General features: G+C 48.7%; 1 long non-coding RNA gene across 1 annotated transcript; it reads right to left on the reverse strand.

Moving 5' to 3' along the window:
* Positions 1-3249: 3249 nt before the first annotated feature.
* LOC141749525 (uncharacterized) lies at positions 3250-20896 on the reverse strand. The gene is made up of 3 exons (XR_012589392.1): positions 20753-20896; positions 20557-20662; positions 3250-3438 (listed from the first exon to the last, which is right to left on the reverse strand). It is a non-coding gene; the product is annotated as an uncharacterized LOC141749525 (long non-coding RNA).
* Positions 20897-21667: the final 771 nt, after the last annotated feature.

The following is a 21667-nucleotide window of genomic DNA, read 5'->3' on the forward strand; positions in this document are numbered from 1 at the left end:
CAGAAAGACCACTGGAAGCTGGAAGGAAAGTACGTGGAGAATATCACATCCAGCTGCAACTACACAGGAGTTTAGAGACGGGTTGTCACTACTCATACGGATTTTGAGGCTTCGCTCACGACCATCTGTGGTCCGGGAGCTGGTTTTCTGTTTCACCCGGCGTCCTTGGTGGCACTGCCTGAACACCACACCCGGGGCGCAGCAACAAATCACACACAGGCCCTCGCACTGCCACCTGCATCTGCTTCAGAAATTTTCTGTCCAGCTACGGATTTGACCCCCATCTCCCCAGGCTGCTAAACACAAGCCTGGTGCAGCAAACCATGCAGTAGTTGGAAGGAGTTAACGAAGCAGGCATTTGCTGAAGGCATCAGGCGCTTCTGAGCCGTGCTCATCCTTCACAGGAAAACCTGGGTGACACACACCAAGCCTGGCTTTGTTCTAATCCCATTGTCTCCGTAACACATTACCACCATTTACCTCTTATGGTGACTGCCCCGGCGTCCAACGCTTACTACAACACAGACTTACCTACACCTCACAGGCCGAGAAAACAATCTTACGACAAACTTAACGTTTTTTCCTCTCAAAAATCAGAAGCTTGTTTTCATGACCAATCTGCACTGCCTGGGGAACGTCATTCATGCTGACGAGTCCATTGCTGTTCTGAAGATGTTGTTTCCCATTTCTTGAATTTCTTCTGGACTACTTCTGTCCTGCATTTCACCATTATCCATCTGGATGAAGAGACATTTCCCATTCCCTGCTCCAGAAGAATAAGCAGAATTAGGAAAACAAAACAAAACAAAAAACAAAAAAAAAAAGGAAAAAAGATCATACCTACCATTCCCACCATTCCCATCTAGGCAAGAAACACACTTCAGAGCTGGAGCAAGCTGGATAGACTGGTAAACGCGCCTGCTCTGTTAAGATGTGAAACGAATTCACATTAGCTGTGCTCCCATGGACCATCTCTTGGCCTACAGGAGTGAAAACTTGACCTATTTAGACTATTTCTTTTTTATATAATTTCATGCCAGTAGCATGTTTTCCAACACGAACAGCACACTTTGCTCATCTCTGGGGAAGAGGTGCAGAGCTGCCGTTTCACAAAGCCAGGAGACAAGGGCCTTCAAAAGACCACGGACGCCGCTGTGTGTGCAGTATGGCATATCTTTATTTGTAATAGCATGGCCGGTCACAAAAGAGATGTAATTCACAGCCCTATTGCGTTCCAGGAGCAGTCACAGTGTCAGGGTACCAGCCCCCATTAGGTATGTCCCAGAATGCCACCCCTCCTTCATTTCACCTCTCCCTCCTTCACCCAATCCTCCTCCTCCTCCTCCTGCTGAGTGGCATTCCTCGGCTTCAGCCACGCGCTCCTCCTCTTCTCTTTGAGCTGAAAAGTCAAGAGAATAAATACATGAGCACTGGAAAAGTCGCTAGAATTTGCTGATATTTAAAAATAAAGGTCCCTATTCACAGGCTGATTTAGAGAATTGTTTTGGTATGTGCCTAAAGCCAGCTGAGCTCCACAAGACGTAAGAACACATCAAAACCCAAACACACGCCGAAGGGCCCTTCTTGAGTGAAGCTACTTGCCCGAACTGGGGGATAAGTTAAAAGAAGAGATCCTACAGAAGTGCCATGTACTCAGGACAGCTCTGGGGCCCAGGAAACAGCGATAGCAGCAAACCGACCCTGCAAACCAAAAGGAAATCGGAGCCCGGGGAGATGAGATCCAGATTTCCCTGCGAGCAGAAGGTGGATGCTCAGTGGTGCTGCAGGCCGGCAGCTTTTCAAAGGAGCTCCACACATGGGAACAAACATGTCCGAGGGCCTCACACCCAACAGGGAGCTGCTGGGTGCCGAACACATCTGAAAATCTGGCGCTTGGAGCGGGCACTGAGCCCTGGCAAATCCGACCCCCGGCCCTGCTGAAAATCTGTCACCACATCGTCAATGTTAAAAGACAGGTTTTTTTTTTTCCAAATGGGAAAAGTGCGTTTATCACCCTCAGCAAACTCACGAACAACGCAAGGCATAATTGCTCAAATGTCAAATAAAAATTCTCGGCTGAGTAAACACCACGCGTGGACCTTTTTTGATCCCCAAATATGAATGCTTTAGAACAGGATGAGCATGTGGCCGGCGGGGCTGTAATGGAGAGTGCTTTGTATTCTTAACTATACCAGGCGTGATAAAGTGCCCGCTATCATGAAAAAAAGCTCATCTGAAAGACAGAGGGAAACCAGATGGGAAAAGAGCACAAACTCTCAGCAGGAATTTCAAGGATTTTTTTTTTTTTTTGATTGCTTTCAATTTTTTCCAAAATAGAGATCTCTCCCATAGCTGGAGGCTAAGGAGAATCATAGAATTGTTTGGGTTGGAAGGGACCTTAAAGATCATCTAGTTCCAACCCCCCTGCCACGGGCAGGGACACCTCCCACTAGACCAGGTTGCTCAGAGCCCCGTCCAGCCTGGCCTTGAACCCCTCCAGGGATGGGGCTTCCACCACCTCTCTGGGCAACCTGTTCCAGTGTCTCACCACCCTCACGGTGAAGAACTTCTTCCTAACGTCCAGTCTGAATCGACCCATCTCTAGTTTTAATCCGTCCCCTCTAGTCCTACCATTACCCAACATCCTAAAAAGTCCCTCCCCAGCTTTCTTGTAGGCCCCCTTAAGATACTGGTAGGCCACTAGAAGGTCTCCTCGGAGCCTTCTTTTCTCCAGACTGAACAACCCCAACTCTCTCAGTCTGTCCTCGTAGGAGAGGTGCTCCAGCCCTCTGATCATCCTCGTGGCCCTTCTCTGGACATGTTCCAGCACGTCCATATTTTTCTTGTAGTAGGGGCTCCAGAACTGGACGCAGTACTCCAGGTGGGGTCTCACGAGAGAAATAGGGTCCCATCCACCTGAGGCATTCAGAGGGCAAGGCTGAAAGGCCAGATTTAGCTTCAATGCTGGAGCCGCAGCCTCCCAACGCCATCGGGTATCTGTGAGCCCAGCCGAGGGGAAGATGCACCCACAGCCCCTTCACCCCAGTGGGAACCTGAGACTGTTGGTCTCTACCTCAGCTATTGCTGATTGCAACACCTTGGCTGCTTCTGATTTTGCTGTCCTTTCCGCTGCCCGGGCAAATGCTTCAGCAACTCTTTCTGCCTCTGGTTTTTCTGATGCCTCCACTGCTATCGCCGCTGCTCCTCCAGCGGTGACCACCTCTCCATCCAGACCTGCTCCCTCTGGGCTTTCCACCTCCCTTGTTGCCGCTGCTTCCACCTCAGCTCGTGATGCTGTTGCATCCTTCTCTGCTCCCTCTGGTGCCGTGACAGCCAGCGACTCCATGTCCCCTGCAAGGTCACCAGCGGCCAGTGCAGCAGGAGGACCTTTCCCAGGGGACAGCACAGGCCTGCAGCGTCGGGGAGCCGGCTTGGATCCTGTTGGTAGAAACGGAGAGCGTGAAGCAGCACAACTACAAACAAGCGCATTTCCTAGCATCACCGCGAGCGGATCAGTGACAGGTCCTGGAGCCGGCTAGGGCTGCTTTTCAACAGCCCATCTTTTCTGCAGGGACACGGAGCAAGAGGCCGGGACCCAGAGCACCCGCGTGGTAGCACAGCTTTGACTCTCGCATCCCAGCTCCACGTTCTCCCATGGGTGGCAGCCACTTTCGCAGCCTGAACTGAGGCCAACACACAACTGTATACTAAAACATCTTCCATGTCTCATATCAGGTGGTTTGTGTAGCGTTCAGAGACAAAGCGGAGAAGGAAGGTCAGCTCTTTCCCAAGATCTGTTTGCTTAACATCCGAGGAAAAAAAAAATAAATAATGTTTTCTCAACAGAGAAAACAGCACAAATTCCAGGCAACATACAAGTCAAACGTGTTTTTTCAAACCTCCTACCCAAAGAATCCAAGGGACATCCCCACAGGCAGGGAACAGCAGGCTCGAGGCAGACGGACCTGGTGCGTCTTCTCCCAAAGTTTCTGCCAATGCCTGTCACTCCTGACCTGCAACATCCTCCCCGCGGCAGGCCGCGCTCCCCATGCGCACCGAGGCTCTTGTGCTTCAAAATCTCCGCTGCCACACCAAGCTTTCAATTGGCATGTTCCTCCCAACACCCCGGGAGGACCATCAGCTTGGGTGAAATTTTGACAAATTATCATTTCTGGTAAACGCACAAGGGGCATTGTTAGAGGAGATCCATAACTGTCTAATGTATATATTAATCAACTTTTGTATTAGAAAGATCCCCTGTCAAACACAGCTCTCCTCTCAGGTCAAAACGTATGTTGCAGCAGAGTAAATGAGTAGTTCCCACAACAGACTTTAAGAGGAGTCATACCATAGATGCTGCTGCTCCTTAGTAATACCTACCCCAGTCTGGAAGTCAGGACAAGTATTAGAGGTGATATTGGACGGAGTAAATTGTATGAATTCGGAGTATGAGTTTAGCAGTCAGAAAGAGCCATTGGGTCTGCCCATACCCACTGGTTTTGGGCAAAAAAAATTTTTTAAAAAAGTAATCACGATTTGATTAGTTTCCCAGTGCTTTGTCTCATCTTTCCCCCCAGAGACCACCACAGGCACGGGATTAACCCATAACAAACTTTTGGGCGTACGACTACAGAGCGATCCAAAGGGATTCCGGTCGGATGGAGGCATCCTCGCACCCGCTGTAACCCTGCCAGCACGACACCAGGGTCTGGCACAGCTCGCCAACCCCCTGCACACCTCCACGGGCAGTCCCAAAGGAAAGGACAAGTGACACTTGTCAGATGCGCTGAGCAACCGTGGTTGGCGGGGGAGCCTGATGCAAGTGGAGGGAGGAGACCGGCTGTTCCCGGCTCACACATGCTCCACAAACCACGAGCAGGGAACCCGGGCAGGCCTGATGAAATAGTGATGACACCGCTGCTCAATGCCATTTAGCATCAGTAATTGAAAAAGAGGAGGGGAAAATAAAGTGGAAAGCTTTGGAAGGATGGGATGGAACAAACAAGAGGTGCCGGGGTAAGAAAAAGGGGGAAACGGGAGAGAAAAAAGGGGAAAAGAAGAGCTGAGAAGGTAGAGAGGAAAACTGGAAAAGAGGAAAGCAGGTCACTGCTGCTAAGAGGAGGAGGGTTGTGCCCAAGTGCACTTAGAGAGAAGAGCAGGGGTCGAACGCCACCTGAAGCGCCCTGCCACTCGCACCTACATCCTCGTGGACACAAGTCAGTCACTTGCTCATGCCGTTGAACAAGCTACCGGCATATCTGCTTCATTAAATAGTAACCCTGTAGGTCTGCTGACAAGAACATACTTCTCTCCCCTTTGGTAATTAGCCCTAAAGGCTGGTCACGCTCACTGGCCATGAAACGCCGCAACAAGCGGCCTTTTCATGCCACAAGCTTTACCTTTGTCCCTGTCTGTTCCCATCAGGCTGGTAAAGGCGGGCACGATGCCTGCCTGACACCAGCGCTCCTCGGCCGCATTCATGCTCTCCCCCTGCCCAGACGTCTCTCAACAGGGCAGATATGAGCTCGCTGGGACGCTCAGCCGGTGACCGCAGAAACCGGGAACTTTCAGCCTTTTCCTTCTGCGTGGGAAGGGGGGGGTGGAAGGAATAAAAATCAAGGGCAGACTGGGGAGCGGCAATTCGCTGCCAGGCAGCTTGAGAGAGACGCAGCCCGATACGCTGGGAAGAGGAAGGGTCTTACGAGGCTCCAGAGATGCAGGAGAGGAAGCGCGGGGCTTTGTGCGAGGAGCTGGAGAGGAACCGAAGGCTCAGCCCTTCTGCAGGAGGCTGGGCATGCTGTTTGCTCAGCAAACCTCACCCCGGGGCCGAGCGGCTCGCTCTCACCTACGCCACCGAGGGCAGGACTTCTCTGCCCGCTGCACGTGCCAGTCACGACAAGGCTCTGGCCCCAGTTCCTGATAGAGTCGTAAAAGCAATAAAAGACCCAAACCTATTTTAACAAACATGAAACGCCTCCCAAAGCTCCCGCAATGTGGGCTGAGTTAAGCTAAAGCTGACATGAACTCGGTGTAAGGGATTAAAAAAAATTGGTTTTTTTCTTTTTTAAATTGCTCTCCTTGTCAAAAAACAAAGGAGGCAGGTTAGTAACACTTACCCCTTTTCAAAGACATTAGGAGCCTGAAAAGAAGCATGCATAGCCCAAAGCTCTAGCTTTATGATCACATTTCCCCTCCAAAATATTTTGGAGATAAATTCCAGGCACCTCAAGCAAGGAGAACAGTGCAAAGATTAAAAACAAACGTATTCCCAGTAATTCCGGGCAGCCTGTTCCAGTGGTGAGACCATGAACCTGGGAATGACCCGTCAGCTGTGCCCCGACTTGAGATAAGACCTTGGGTGGGTCCCACCGGCCCCTCTGGCCTGCGGTCCCTCATCTGTAATACTCCGCAGTGGCGATGCCTCGGAATTAGCAAAGGTTATTCCTTATTTTATGGTGTCTGAGGTCTGGTCACTGCAAGTGCAATTTTTCAAGAAGCTCGCTGCCAGCACGGGTTTTGGACGTGTACGTATTAGCATTTTGACCCACATTTGCACGGGGGCCAATTTAACCTCACAACCTCCAGTTTAACCTCATAACTTACCTCTCAACCACCGGACTATTACCCCTGCTGTCCCCGCGGAGAGCAGGCTGGCAGGTTTTTGGGTCGAGCCACCACTCAGCTGCACCAAAATTGTCATCTCCCACCACCTCCCTGCCCGGCTCACTCCAACGCCAGCCCTGCACACGAAGAGCATCCCCACCCCGACCCGCTTCTTCTGAGCGCTCGCACACCTCGCTCACGACTCCGCAATTTCGGTGCCTCCCGTTTGCTGTAGAAGCCCCGCTTCCTTCCACCAGAGCCCAGGCCGAGGGCTGATTTCTGCTCCGCGGCAGTTGCGTTCATCGAGGGGAGCAGTTAAAACCTCTCCCACCACTCGGCAGTCGTGTCGTTTGCCCCCAGCCCCTTTGTTTACGTCTGACTAATGTTCATTGCTTCAAAATGAGTTTGAAGCTAATGCTGTGTCTCCCAATTAAACATTTGATGGAATGACATCAAAACCAAAACAGACAGAAAAAACGATTTCCCTTTGATAGGCCGACCACATTGTACAGAACTTATTATTATGAGACTCCGGTTGCTTAGAATTTTGCCAGACTTTAATCTGCTGAATTAAAGCTTTCCACGGTGGTTGTCTGCCCCAGCTGGAATTCGGGGTGAAAATTCCAGTTAATGCAGTTCATCCACTGCAGGAAAACTTTTTACCCAAGTTAAAAAAAAAAAATAAAAAAAAAAAGTCAAAACCAAACAACTGATGTCCCTTGCAAGTATTTGGTTGAACAGTCTCAGCGCTACAATTTGGAGCACTGCTTTAAAATTTGGCAGGAAGGTCACAATGGTGCCAGGGAATAATATTTTTTACCGGGAGAGTAAGACACCTTTAGCCAAGCTATGAAAAACCAGCTTGCAGATGCTCTACAGTGATCGGTGATAGTTTGGCAGCGAAAATAGTTTTCAAAGTCCTGACTTCACAATCTGAATATTCTTTTTGTGCACTTTCGGTTTTCTTTAATGTGATCTATAAAAATAGCCAGCGACCTTTAGTGACATCTAAACAGGCTCCTGGTTTCCTTCCATGGTTTGAAGACTTAAACAATGGCGCCAAAGAAATGTCTCAATACTACACGCACACGAACTCGATGCCTGGGAAATTGCCGGTTGTTGGTCGGCAGGAACGAGGAGGAGATTCACACACTTCCAACGTGTGGCAGGTTTAGGCAAATCTGGGGGATTCTGGCATGAAAGACCCGAGATGCAGGAAGCCAACATCCCCCCAGCCACCGCTCCACGCACACCCAGCAGCGCGAGGATGCCCACAAGTTTTCGGTGAAAGCCAACATGGGGGGAAAACTGTTCTGGGTCGCCAGGGGACTTGGTGGCTACCCTCGCCCAGCCCTCGGTGTAACGCTTTCCGTGCACCCAGCTTCCCAACTTCTTAGCACAGGCTGCTAAAATCTTTCAGCATGGCAGAGCGGAGGGTTTGTGCTCCCGAACCAGCATATTCCTATAGGTAGGGTCCAAGTGTTAAATTACTTCCGCTCTTAAAGGAGGAGGAAAATTTCAGAATCCTATTAGGCAACGTTCACCTGACACCAGCTTTTAACATGTGTCCTGTAACCTCGGCCAGAAAGAAACCCTCAACTGGTGGAACTGTTGTCTTTCGACCACAAGAAATGCGTTTGAAACCCGAGAGAGGAAATACGCAGGTTTCTGAATAAATCAGGATTCTGGAAGCGGGGTCAAGCTCCTGGCTGATAGTCACACTATGACAACTGCCAGCGCCCAGGGAAAGCAGACAGTTTGCAAGCGGGTTATGCTGTCGCCCTGAAGCCCCTGTCTCCTAAGAACTTCTTTTCTATATGCCTGCCAAAGCTGCTATTTACCCAACGTAGCCATAGCGCTTGGGTCATTAAACAATACTGATGGCAATGCCCGCAGAACTCCAAGCACCTATTGTAGTATCACTGAATTCCTCCTTTGATCACCATGGTCAGAAATATCTGATTTTTATCACTCTGTAACAGCTCCCAATCAGCTTTAAGAAGTTACCACAATGCTCATGGTAGAACCTTTGTCAGGCCAGGGTAATCATTGACAAAACCAGAACAGCAGATCTCACTAGTTCAGCGTTGTCAGCCATATGTGACCTTCCCCATGGGCTCGCTACCCCAGGGACGGGGTTTCAGCTTCCACGTTGAAGACTACTCTGCCTGTGTCAGAGCAGAAAAGGCTGTAAATGTAAAAGCCATTTTCCGAACTTCCTGCAAAAGCCTGCAGAGATTAAAAGGGAAGAAAATTTGAAGCACATTTGAGTCATTTCTGGAGGACACACCACACTCCTAGGCATAAAATAGGAGCTTTCACGTTCATATGTTGCTACTAGATCATTCAAGGGAAAACACGCCTTTCCCACACCTGAGTTTTCCCTCGTAAAATTCTGCCACCCTTCATCTGTGTCCCAGACAATGCTTACAAATAATCTAGCAACATTTTGTAGTCGCTGTTCTGACCTAGAGATAGGGGTACTCACTATCTTCCCCCTCGTTAAGATGGTCTAATTGACACGTCTATAACTAAACCCCACGCAGCTGCTTATTCAGCACGCGCTTAGCATCGAAAGCTTCTGTTTTGGGCTTGAAGGGCTCATATGCCTCAAAGTTTGCCTGTGCTCTCCAGCCGTACTAGTTTGTTTAATAAAAGACATTATCTCTACCTATAAGCCTTGTCCAGCAGTAATTGGAGAGACGTATCTTGTCCGATTCCAAAATTTGTCAGTCGAAAAGAAATTAAAACCCAGTGCTCTGATGAACGCTTCTGAAAACAAAATGGTTAAAAGAAAGTAATCTGAAATTAAGGCTATAAAACCCAAGCAATTATAGAAGTTAATATTATTTTACAAATTTCTGTTTTCTGGATGCTGATACGTTGCGTTCAAGAGGCCTTTCTTATTTTTGAAAACTCCTAAGAAACTCTCAACAGCCAAAAACGTCGGAAGTGAGCTTTAGGACCAAGACCTCATGGGCTTCTCTAGGTGAGGGAGACACACATCAACACCCATGACAGCTTCTTCCAGTGGGAAAAAAAAAAAAAAAGGTTATCCTTGGTTTTGGGTGCATTCTGTAAAACTAGTGATGATTATAACTCAGCTGCAACGCATTTAATGAATCACAACGAGCAGCTGACAGGTCACTTCAGCAGAGGAAAGATCAAATTTGCAACAGCGATTTGAAGAGGGAGCATTTTTACGTAATCATAAGTTACATAATTACGTGATTAATGCCTTAGGTTTGTAGGTAGTCAAAACCTAGTAATAATACATACAATAACCCGTCTAATCCAACTCTTTAATGTGTAGTTATAATCCCATGTTCAGATAAGAATTTCTCTCGTTATTACCTAACTGGTGATGTACAACCCAGGAATTTTTGGATTGGCACTAAAGCGCCAGGCATTACCTGGAGGTAACAGGGTGGATTCGAGGGGCAGCTGTACAGCGTATCTGCCAACTTAGGCAACTTCCTGAAGGGTTAAACAATAACGGGAATTTATAAGACTTGCGTGTTCCTGAGGAGCAAGGAAAAAAGGGAAGAGAAAAAAAAAAAATAATCACATACTTCTAACGGAAGCACTTAGAGTAGGCGGGCAGGTGTTAGCAACCTAGGAAAGATGAAGCAAAAACCGAAGAGTGTATTCACTTCACCTAAGATGCAGCCGTGTATTCTGGTGGAAGCGCTGGTTTCCTACCTCTAACATGTGCACACATTCACGTCCCTCAGTTACAGATCACAAACCTATTAGTCCAGTTACTTCATCTTGTATGGTTCATGAAATCGTAAGGACTTTCATTCTCTGGTGCATTTTGGGAGTTTTGCAGGCTTTCAGTGCTGCTACTCAAAGTCAGCCACGCAACCAGATGATTAAGCTAAACTTCCTCAAAAGAAAATCTTTATTTAATGCTTATACAAAAGCACTGAGCTCTGAAATGTTAAAGTGTTATTTAATGACCATTACGGCAGTATGAGAGCCAGATGCAAGCTGCTCCGTGCTGTCCAAGCTCAGCTTCCCGGGAGTGATGCTCTGCACGACATAAACCCTCCCAGCAACACGGCCAACAGCATGGAGTAGTTCCACATTTGACTGTTCACTGGAGGTCGAGTCCTCAACCCGACGCGTAGCCAACTTACGTACCGCCAGTGGGCATCTCCGCTTGCTCCTAAGGCAGCTAAACAAAAGCTGCCTTTTGTTACCACCAGCCACTAAATCGCATCGAGCACTCGTTGCATCAAACTGCAGTGGCTCTCAGTGATGCTTTCGGGCTCGGTCTCTTCCCACCGAAGCCACTGGGCACCTTGCTAAGTAGGCACACGGGAAAAGGCCTCAGACCATACACGTGGTGTGTGGCAGAAAAGTCCATACAGAGTATGTACAAAAAAGGACAACGGAACCTTTTCCAGAAAGCAGCTGTCTCGCGGATAGAAAGCGATGTCTGTTTACTAGTTAGCCGATGGAATAATTTAGGAGTAATAAAGACTGAACACCCATTCTTCTCAGGAAAATACATGGACGTACCAAGCTTTTCATTTGGTGAGCTCCAATTACTGAAAAAGCCACAGCAGCAGGTAGCCGCACTGCTCTCAGACCCTCAGAGGAACACCTGAAAAGCTCTCCTCTAATCACCACACTGCATCAGAGAAGCAGAGTTGCAAATATTCAAGCAAATCCCTACTGGATTCTGAAAGGAAGCTCTAATCCGATCCTACCGTCTACTGAGAAATCATGCATTTGAAGGAAAAGGATCTGTCTCCCATCACAGAAGTTTCCTCCAGCATTTGAGCTGAGCCAAGTGCAAATGAAACCTTGAACCCCTGCCCAGCGTGATCATCAGGAATTGAAACTTTCGAATAAGGACAATATAAAAGATGCCAATAAAAATTTCTTGACTGCGAGCCCTGTTCTGATGCATAAATCTCACCCCACTTCCCTTCCAGCCCAGCAAAAACCTGGGCTGTGCCAAATCCCCAGGGAGACCCCACTCACAGTATTTCTGACACAAGCCAGGGAGCAGTTGAAATTACAAAGACAGCTCTCACGAGAATCTCAGATCAAAGAAGCCTACCTCCATGTGCATGAACTTTTAGGTAAACATCCAAAAAAAAGAAAAAAAAAGTTTAGAGTTCACTGAGGGACCGACCCTTTTCTGCAGCCACCCTCACACAAACCCTGCATTTGCCATTCCTCCCTATGGGTGGTAAGGTCTTCAGGGCAGGCACCAGGACTTCCTATGCATTAGCAAAACGCCAGCACCATCAGCCTCTGGTTCTAAACGGAGCCCGTGTGTCCTGCCCCGGTGTAAATAATATCTGTAAGCCATCCAGCTCTAACACATGACTTCTTGATGACCCTCCCCTCATCTGTCCACGCCACTTGAGGTTATTGAGGTCAAACTCAGCGAGGTTTAACATGTGAAAGTGAATCATACGTGGCACGCCCAAATGATCAGAGAGTGGGAAACAAGACACATGATCAGGTCGTATCAGAATAAATTTGAAAAACATATAACAAAACTCATCTATGACTCATTCCTCCTTTGCTTTAACCACCAGATGTTCTCCATTCAACTACCTGTTACCTTCCCTGAGATTTAAATTAGACCCAAAGTACTCCCAGAGAGGCGATCGCAGCACAGAAACGTCGTAGGAGAAATAGACTTTCGCCTTGGCATCCTGTGTCTGGGAAAAGACATAAAAACAAAAAGAACTAAAAATCCCGTGATGACAAGCTAAGTTTGGGCACCCTAACTAAGAGCTCAAAGTCTCACTCTTTCCCCTGTATTAAAGCGAGCAGCTTCACAAAGACTCAAACCATAGATTATCTTCAGGGTTATTGTGATGTGACTATGAAGCTTTCTCGTCAGGCTGCCAGTGGGGGGAAGAAAAAAAAAAAAAAGCTTTCTGAATCAGGCCCTTATCATTTATACCACATTACAATCCAAAATGAAAAATGACTTGCTCCAGATTTGATAGAATAAAGCATCTCGAGATGCCACAGAAGTACCCAATTTTCAATAAAGACATTAAACCTAAGCTTCAAAAAAAGGGAATAATTACATCGTTTTTTGCTTTGAGTTTTAACATTAAAAGTGTCAATTTATAAAACTAGGTGAACATCCACAATTCCTAAGCAGACTGCAGCTAATTAGACCCCTTTTGATCTTTTATTTTGCCTAGAAGCTTATTTAACAACTTTACACAAAACTCAAGGTTTTGACACACTAGTGGACTGGGGGAGGGGGGAAGTCCGGAGAAAAGAAAAATGTGCTCTGCCACTTGCTGAGGTAGGAGGCTCGTCCCTTCCCCAAGCCCACACGCTGCCAGCCAACCTGGGAAACACCTTCTGGCAATGAGGAGGACTGCCCTCTTATGTGAGCTCTCTGGATGGAGACACGAGAGAGAGCAAAATATTAAGAACTAAATCAAAGCAGAGAGGGAGAGCTGCTACTAGTGCTCCGGCTTTACGCAGACAGTTTGCGCGTATGAATTAGCGCGTTCGGTGAAGGATGGCAACGCGGAAGAACAAATATGGTGTCTCCAGAGCAACGGGATGCGTTGCCTTTAACTGCCGCCGCAAATAAACTGCGCGCTGGCTTTGCGGCATTCTTCGAAACGAAAGAGAAGAGGGCAGGACAGCTTCCTACCTGAGCAGCATCCCCGTGGGTTGCAGAGGGCTGTCCAACAGGGTCTGGTGGGAGTGGGGCAGGCAGAGCAGGTAAGAGAAGCAGAGAGCGGAGCCCAAACGCGCTACACTGCATCAAAACAAGGCTTTGAGTGAGCTGATTCCATCCTAGGGCGGTGGAAGGGACTAGACGATCTCTCCAGGTCCCTTCCAGCCCTCCTTCCCTTGAAGGACTGACATTAAAATAACCGTGAGTGCCCGATGAGACAGAAGCCACTAGGCCTTTGGCACTTGTCATTTCTGTGACCACATCACAACATCCCTCTCCTTTCTTCACAGGGTACTCTTGCCTCCGAGACTTCCATGTCTCCCAGGAACTCACCACAGCAGTGAAGTCAGGATTGTTAAGGGCAAAAAGCTCCCTGCCCTGTCCTGAAATAAAACAATATTGTTAGACCTGAAGGACCCAGGTTGCTGGGCTCATGCAGGCAGACCCTGAAGGACCAGGGAGCCAGACTGATCCAAGAACGGCTCATCACAGCCTGGGAAAGCAGTGATTTATTTCTGGCCCTCAAAGACTCTATTTGTCCTATATCATTGCTTCATCCCTTGTAATAAAGCATAGGGGACTTTATCAACTTTACCAACGGCTGTGCAGCAAAGGAGGTGGGGGGGGTTATTGCACGCAATCTGAAAGGAAACGTCTTCAGCAGCCTTCGGACTTCCTGCAACCGTGGATGGGTCAACAGTATGGTGTTGGGTCCTGCCCTGACCAGTGGGAAACCCCTAGAAACTTGAAATCCTGTGTAAACTGGCTTTTTGATGGTTTGGCAGAGGGGGCAGTACTGTTGGATAGAGGCTTGTGGCCCATTACGCTAAACAACATCTAGGGTCAAGCATAACTACGTGAAGGTCGGATGCGCACTGCTAGATGGTTGCCTGGCACGTGCGAGACCTCAGTTTGCCCATGAAGAACGGAGAAGGCCCATATCCTTCCACTCGGAAGCAGCAGGAGGACTGGCACACAGGTGTCTCTAAAGCCCTGTGAGCTCCTGGGACAAAGCTGTTTCGAGACAGCAGTGATACTGCACAGGGGCTGAGAAACAGCCAACAGCAAATGGAAACAGCCAAGCGGTGGGTCAGCCCCTCTCCCCCTTCTTTCCTCCAGAGCAAAAGGGCTGGTACTAACATCCGCCCCCCGCAACACAACTGCAAGATGAGACCGTTCCCACTGTGAATAATCCCTACCCTGCCTGAGCATCCCGGTGGGGGTCTCTGCACACTTTGGCAGAGGATGACAGTTTTGCAGCATCAGCCTGTGTTGTAGCATCCCTCCCACTCCCCTGGGGTGAGGGATAGCCCTGAAAGTGGGAAGCCAGGCTAGGAAGCAGGGCATGGAGAAGGAAGAGACAAGGGATGGAGGGAATGAGCTGCTTCAAACAGCATAGCTGCACTGCAGTATCACGCTCCTGCCTGCGAGCTGTTCCTGTCAAACAGGGAGCTGGACGGATGCGACACAACCATAACCATCTGGACTTACTGCTTCAGCTGTGTTAGTCTCTCTGTCTAACAGGAGCAAGCCTGGGATCTGCTCTAGACCTCAGCCCAATGCTAGTAACAGCCCTCCAGCCCTGCCCTGTCACCACCTACCTTTAACCATCATCGGTCTTGAGGTGGGAAAGTCTGAGTTTACCTGATAACTGGGCTTATCTAAGATTCCCTGTTGAAGCAGGAACAAGCACGGTGATGACGGCTCTCGGGCCCCACTGAGCTGTTGCAGCCTCCCCACATCCATTCTACTCCCCCAGAAGACCCCAGCCACAGCCCCCGGCTGTGCTCTGACTCCCCCACCCCACACCCACCAAGAAAACTTAAGCCATTGCTTTCAATTTCCTGAAAAAACTGGTCTTCCTCACCCAGATCAGAGGCCATCCCGGCTTGCAACTTTACTTCCTTTTCTCCTCGCTCTCCTCCAGGTGCATCAGCCGAATGGGACTTCCACAGAGGAAGGGGAGAAGGAAGTGACCACGGACCGTACCTACACAACGGCAGCAGAGCTATTTCACCCCTCATGCTGCGCATCGCAACATTAACGATTTCAAAGAAAACCATCTGCAAAGCTAAAAGCTTAATGCAGCAACAAAAATCAATACCGTGCTCAAGAAAATCTCCCGACGATGAAGACTTTAAAGCATCATTCAGGTAGACAGCACTGGGGCATTCCCTCCGGTAACGGCGGCCCGGCAGACCATTAGAGAGGGGAGGCTGCTTTAATTTATTCTCTTTGTCATCCTAATATGGATCTTCCCTTTTCAAATGGTGTTCGTACCTTTATACTGCAATCTGGGTTCATAAATAGCACAAGTCCTAAAAGCTAGGATCAATATATCCCCCATCGCCGTTCAGATGGGAGGAAGGGCGAGCACAGCAAAAAGGAGAGGGCCAAATGCCCTGCTGGCATAAACGGCAAGTTCCTTGACACTGCAGTTTTACCATTTAAAAGATGAATCCAAGTATGGACTCAAAGTTAGTTAAACTAAAGGGAGGTGGGGGGGGAAGGGAAAAAGTCAACCCTGCGTCCCCAGAGCAGCTCTCTGCAAACAAATTCAAACCTTTTCCAAATGTTTATCGTGTATCATTACTATTAATACTGGCGAACAGTACTGCTCGGGTGCAGAAGCTGAGCAGGGAGGCTGAGCTACCCGCGGTGACAAGCCGGAGAGAGGAGCCAGCTCACCCTCCCGCTGCCCGTGCTGCCGTTGGCACAGACGCGTCCCTCCTCCTTTCCCAACGCTCCCTGCTTTCTAGGCACCCGAGAATTGTAAGTGGTTTACCTGGAACTATCCACAGGCAAAACGGGAATCATAAAGGCTCCCTTTGCCTGCAAAGGCAAATGCCGTTCTAAGGTATACAAAAGCAGTTCCGTGAATCCACGGAAATGCTGATGCCTGTTTTCAGAAGAAAACTTAAAATGCTGAGAGTCTGGTCTGTCTCTCTTTAAGGAAGCATTATGCCCAAGGTTTGCTTGTTTGTTTTTGTATACCAGACTCCTGCCCTCTGAGCAGAGGTGGAGCATAGGAAGGCGTTTCCCTGCCTTGCCCACAGTGGGCTTGAAAATCTTCCTGAAGGAAGCAAGTTTAATAAACAACAGCAAACAGTCCAACGGGCCTCCTCCTTGGCTCCCAATAAACAAGGGGCAGAAGGAAGCAGATCGAAAGAAACAGCACCACTACCCCAAAACAAATACCGGAGGGAAGATTTTGAAAAAGCAACTTGTCAGTGTTTAATTTTGCCCCTACGTATCAACGAAATCTGAAAGAATTTGCATGTTGGGGGGAAAATTCCAGAATGAAAACTGGTCCACGCATGCAAGTCTTAAGCAACTTCGAGAGTCAAACAAGAACTAGCTATAGGCAGTTTACAGACAGTGGAATGATGGTTCAGGTATGGAAAACCACCTCCAAAAGTTGCAAGGACAAGTGATAGGTTAGTGCACAGGGTTACGAAGTGCACAGGGGACCCCTGGGTCCTCTGAGGTGTCCCTGTACCCCAGGATCTTCACGCATCCTTATAGGAGAGTGTGCAGCAAGCCCAGAAACTTGTCTATAATCTGTTTCTTTCTAATCTAATTGATACGATTTTCTCAATTTGACATTGTCCTAAGGGACAGAGATACTCTCTGCTTCCATTACGTACGCTTGCCAGATCCATATAGCTCTATTCCCCAAGAAAGAAATCTCCAGGGATTCCAATTGTTTTAAATAAAAAGCCTAAGCAAATGAAAAACAAACCCTCTCCTGCCACCTACTCAACAAGCACGTGCAACCCTACCAAAACACACTGCTGCTAACGCTTTGCAGCAACACTTGCTCAACACCAAACAAAGCACGTATAAGTCACCAAGTCAGCTGGCAAAATCAGATTTGGTATGTCAAAATATTTCAGTTTCACCCAAACACTCTTAGTTAGTTAGCGCTAAATATTCATGCCATCTCTTAATCCTTCTGCCAGGCACGCCAGGTTTCCTGCTAGCAAACAAAGTTAAGTGTCTAAGATCACAGAGGAATGTTGCCTGAACCGAAATAATAACTAACATCTCATCCCTCAGTCTGTCCCCCTCCGAAGAACGAGGCTCCAACTCCTTCCACTCCAGTACATTTCACCTTGGCTTTTATCCACTGCTTATTCCTCTTATTTCCTCTCTCCCAGAATCCAAATAAATCAGCACGGTGCTAACTGAGCTCCAACAAAGCCAACGGTGGAAGAAAGGCATCTCATCCCCCCCTTATTCACCCGACAGCTCAGGCGGCGCAGGGCAGGGTGCTGCCACATGTCCCCTGGGGCCGCGCACGGCTTTCCGAGCGATTCCTTGGGGGAGCACCCGCCGTTTCCCCAGGGAAACCCAGTTCTGGGCTTCCCTGGGGAAACGGCGGGTGCTCCCCTGAGAGCTCCCTCGTTCTCCCCACTACTTCAGAGAGCAGCTGCTTTGCACTGGGGCTGGAGCCTGCACTTCTGGCTTGCTGCACCGTCTCCTGGGTTTGCTCCAGTCCCTCAACCCTTCCAACTGTTCTTTGGAACCGAGACGCACCAAGGAGCATCGGGACACGCTTACAAAGCGATGGCTGAGAGTTAGTCCAGAAAGCTCTACGAGCACAAGTGCTTTTGTTTTTACAAGAGAAATGTCTACAGGGCTGCGTTTTAGGGAAAGGGCGAAGAAACATCTGTGTACACACCACAGCAGCGCAGGCACAAGCTGCAGCTGCGAAGCCCCTCCAACTCGGCCGATGCTGTCTGCTAACTGCTGGCGTAAATATAGTAACAGGGTTGCACATATGGCAGGCTGTTTAATTTTAGAAATCAAAACTATCGAGTGATTAAGTTAGTCATCCTTCCTCTATTTGGGACCACTACAACAGTACCAGAGGCAGTGGTCGTAACCACTGTGGTTTGCGAGAGAGAAAGAGAGCGCATGTGCGTGCTCCCGCGGCGGCCGGGAACACCAGAAACCCCGTCCTGCTCTGCCCAGCCTTGTTTTTCAAAGCAGGATCGGACACAAGGAAAAAAAAGAATCAATCACAAACCACCCACAAAACACCTTAAAACAGTCTTCAAATGAAAACCGAGTGCCTGCAGATCCACACGCGTGTACAGACGCCTGCAACACGCTCTGGATGCGGCGCAGCAGAACCCCCGCCCTCAACACGCGCTTTCAAGAGGCAAGGTGAAAATAACGTTGTGCCAATTGGCCTCTGGAAGCGGGACACGTTCAAATCGCAGTCAGGGATTTGATTTTCCCAAGGAGAGGGAAACGGGAACCCGGTTCAGCCAGCACAGCTGCCACGGTGCAGCCGTGCCTGGGTCAGGAGCAAGAGCAAGCCGTGTGCTCCGACACGGCACAGATCCTCACCACCAGTTGACCAAGTCCCGCTGTGCTCAGCAGCCCGGCCCGTGCCAACGCTCCCGCACCCTCCCCTGCACCGGAGAGGTCTTGATGCAGAAGCAGCAGCTTCCTCGGAGAGCCCCACGGCTTATCCTCAGCACCAGTCGCATCAGGAGGATGCAAACCCTGCGAAAACCCATCGGTATCTTTCCCTTCCAGTGAAAACCAACGAAAGAAGAAAGCAAACAAGTCAGGGAGGGATTTTCTGTTTCTCTAGACAAACACACTAGGAGCAGTTCAAAAGAGGCTAATTAAATTCCAAAATCCCTGTGCAAATACATTAATGATGATTTTGAAATGAGCAGTTAACCAAGGAAGTTTTCAAGGTGGGAAGTGTTTGATACAGAAGAGCGGGTGAGGAAGAGCCGCTCAGCCTGCGTCAGAGACAATCTCTCCGGCGAGCACACGTGCTGGGGGGAGTGGGCAGAAGCCAATGCTCCTGGGCCCGGGAACAGCAGCGTCCCCAGGCTGCTGGGGGACAGGGAAGGCAATCCCCTTCCTTCCCAATCGCCAGGAAGCCAAGCAAACACTAAACGGCACGGTCGCGAGCCTAAAGGATCACTGCACAGCCCCACTGAAGAGCTGCTCTTGATTATTTCCAGGATGGAGGAAAAGCAGAAGACTTTTTTTCTCTCCTGCTGTCACTACAGGAATTTTCCGAACACCGGGCAAATCTTTTTTCCTCTTCCCACACAATCCTAGTCAAATCAAAGAAAAAAAATAATAATAAAAAAAAAAAATCAGTTGCCTGTAACAGATGTATAACACTTACTTACGGGGAGGGGGTTGTCCCATAGTCACAAAGAACTTTTGCCTTATTTTTCTTGTTTCCACAGCTTGCGTCAACAGCAGCACCGATGGAAAGCGTGTATGAAATGTCACGATTCTAATAGGAACCAGAGTCTGCCCTCCTTGTGCATGAAGCATGAAATGATGAAAAATGGATAATTTCTTATAATTGCTCTTATGGCAGAGTGGAAAAATCTGGCCTTGTTACAGGGTCTCCACTCCCACGGTTCACGGAACCTCTCAATTTTAAATGCCATTGTTCTCACGAGCAAGAAGAGCAATAGTTCCGTTCTTGGTTTAACGATGGCAAACCAAGATCCACAGAAAAGAAGCGATGGGCCCTTATGAAGTCCTTGACAGAGCGAGGAATTAAATCCCCTGGCCCAGGCCCTGAAAACCAGGCCCTCCCGCCTTAGTCAAACCTCCAGCCATGGTCACAAGATTACCCCTCCTATTCCCTTTCCCTTATTTTCTGCGTGTCCTTGCTCAGTCAAATACAATTAAATTTTTTCAGGCAAGATCTCATGAGATATTGATTCATATGCTTGTTAAAATCCAGATCCATTTTACCTCTCTCTTTGCTTTCATTCGCTAATTTTATTGTCCTATAAAACAAAAGATTTTCTGATGAGATATATTCACCATGCCGCCACTACTGCTACAGGCGTACAGCTGCCATCATCTTCCGGAAACATGTTTGTTTAGTTCATAAATCCTAGTTTCAATATTTTGCTAAATACAGAAATTACGCATACAGGATAATAAATTCCAGGACCACTCATTCGTCCTTTGGCTTTGACAAGCAGAACTGCAGTTATTTCCCCAACCCCGAAGTACCTCTTTTAAAGAGCAGTCAGCAGTCTGATAACTTCAGATAAACCGTTTAATTTCCAGAAGGAGCCTTGTCTGTGTACACATACAAGTTATAGTCCGCTGGGTGTCCTCCCCTTCGCCCCGATCGCTCCCTGTTGGGAAGCAGAGGTTTCGGGTGCGTGCGTAACTGGCAGTTCTCTGCTTTCCGCAGCACAAAGTTGTCTCATTCAAAATTTAAGAACCACTTTCATGAGCCGTAAGAAACTGCATTTGTTACTTACCTCAGCAGCCATCCGAGGATGCCGTTCGGCAGTTTCAACAAGTAGGAGAAGAGGCCCAACAACTGCTTTTTGCCACTGCATTATTTGTAGGAAACTAAGAGAGAAACTGGGAAATAAAGACAGAATTAAAAAATGACTAAGAGCTGTGAGGAACTAATTTAGGAGGGAAAACAGTGAGAGCGGAAAAGCTACGCACCTTCACTCATGTTCAAATACTCCAAGAAAGGAGAATTACTTAGAGGTAAATCCAATTGGTAGGACCAGAAGAGAAGGAAGCTGTCTGCAAAATTCAACCGGACCACCAGGAAGAGCCTCCAAGCACTTCAGTTTATTATGCCGTGGTGAATCCTGCCTAGGAAAGGGACAGAATGCACATTTAAAAGCAGCTTGGATAAAATAAATCAGAGGCGTGCTTGCCATATGTGAGCGCACACAAGTTACCTTTAAGCTAGCTAAAACTTGCACGCTGACAGCAGCAAAGACAAAAAATAAAAGCTGCTCATCTACATCTACGCCTCCGTGACTTCAGAGGGAAGCAGCCCTTGCCGATACACGCATTTCTGCGTGAGCTCTGGGTAACGAAACGCATGAAAGGGTTGAGATGCCCAGAGATGGCAGAAGAACTCCAGGATGTCAAAATTTATCTCCTTGTAACCACCTAATTCACTTCCCAGCTTGCCCCAGGGCTGGGGCAGGAGAGCGCACGAAGGAAGGAGCGCTCCCCACGGCAGGCAGGAGGACAGCCGTTCCCACCCAGACCGCTCCTCTTCCCTCGGGAAATTCCTTGTGGGTAAAATCAGCCTTTTTGCACAACCGCTGCAGCACACGTGTGTCCCGCTAATGCAGAGCTGCCGATCATCCCACCAGGAAAGGCAGTCACCTGGAAAAGGGCTTGCACCATTTGGGTTTGCAGCCGGGCCCTTTGCAGGGCGTACAGATGCTCCCTCACGCAGCCAGCGCAGGGTCCAGAGAGCCTCCGCAGACAGCAGCCCTGGCTGACGGGCACAGCAGCTCCCCACCGGCAATGTGGGGTGGGCAGCCGAATTTCTGAGGGCGGGAACCTGTCAGAATGGCAAAGGGACATTTCGCCCACGCTAATGTTTCCTTTTGT

The sequence above is a fragment of the Larus michahellis genome, chromosome 10 (genome assembly GCF_964199755.1).
Source record: "Larus michahellis chromosome 10, bLarMic1.1, whole genome shotgun sequence".
In the NCBI taxonomy this organism is placed as follows: Eukaryota; Metazoa; Chordata; class Aves; order Charadriiformes; family Laridae; genus Larus; species Larus michahellis.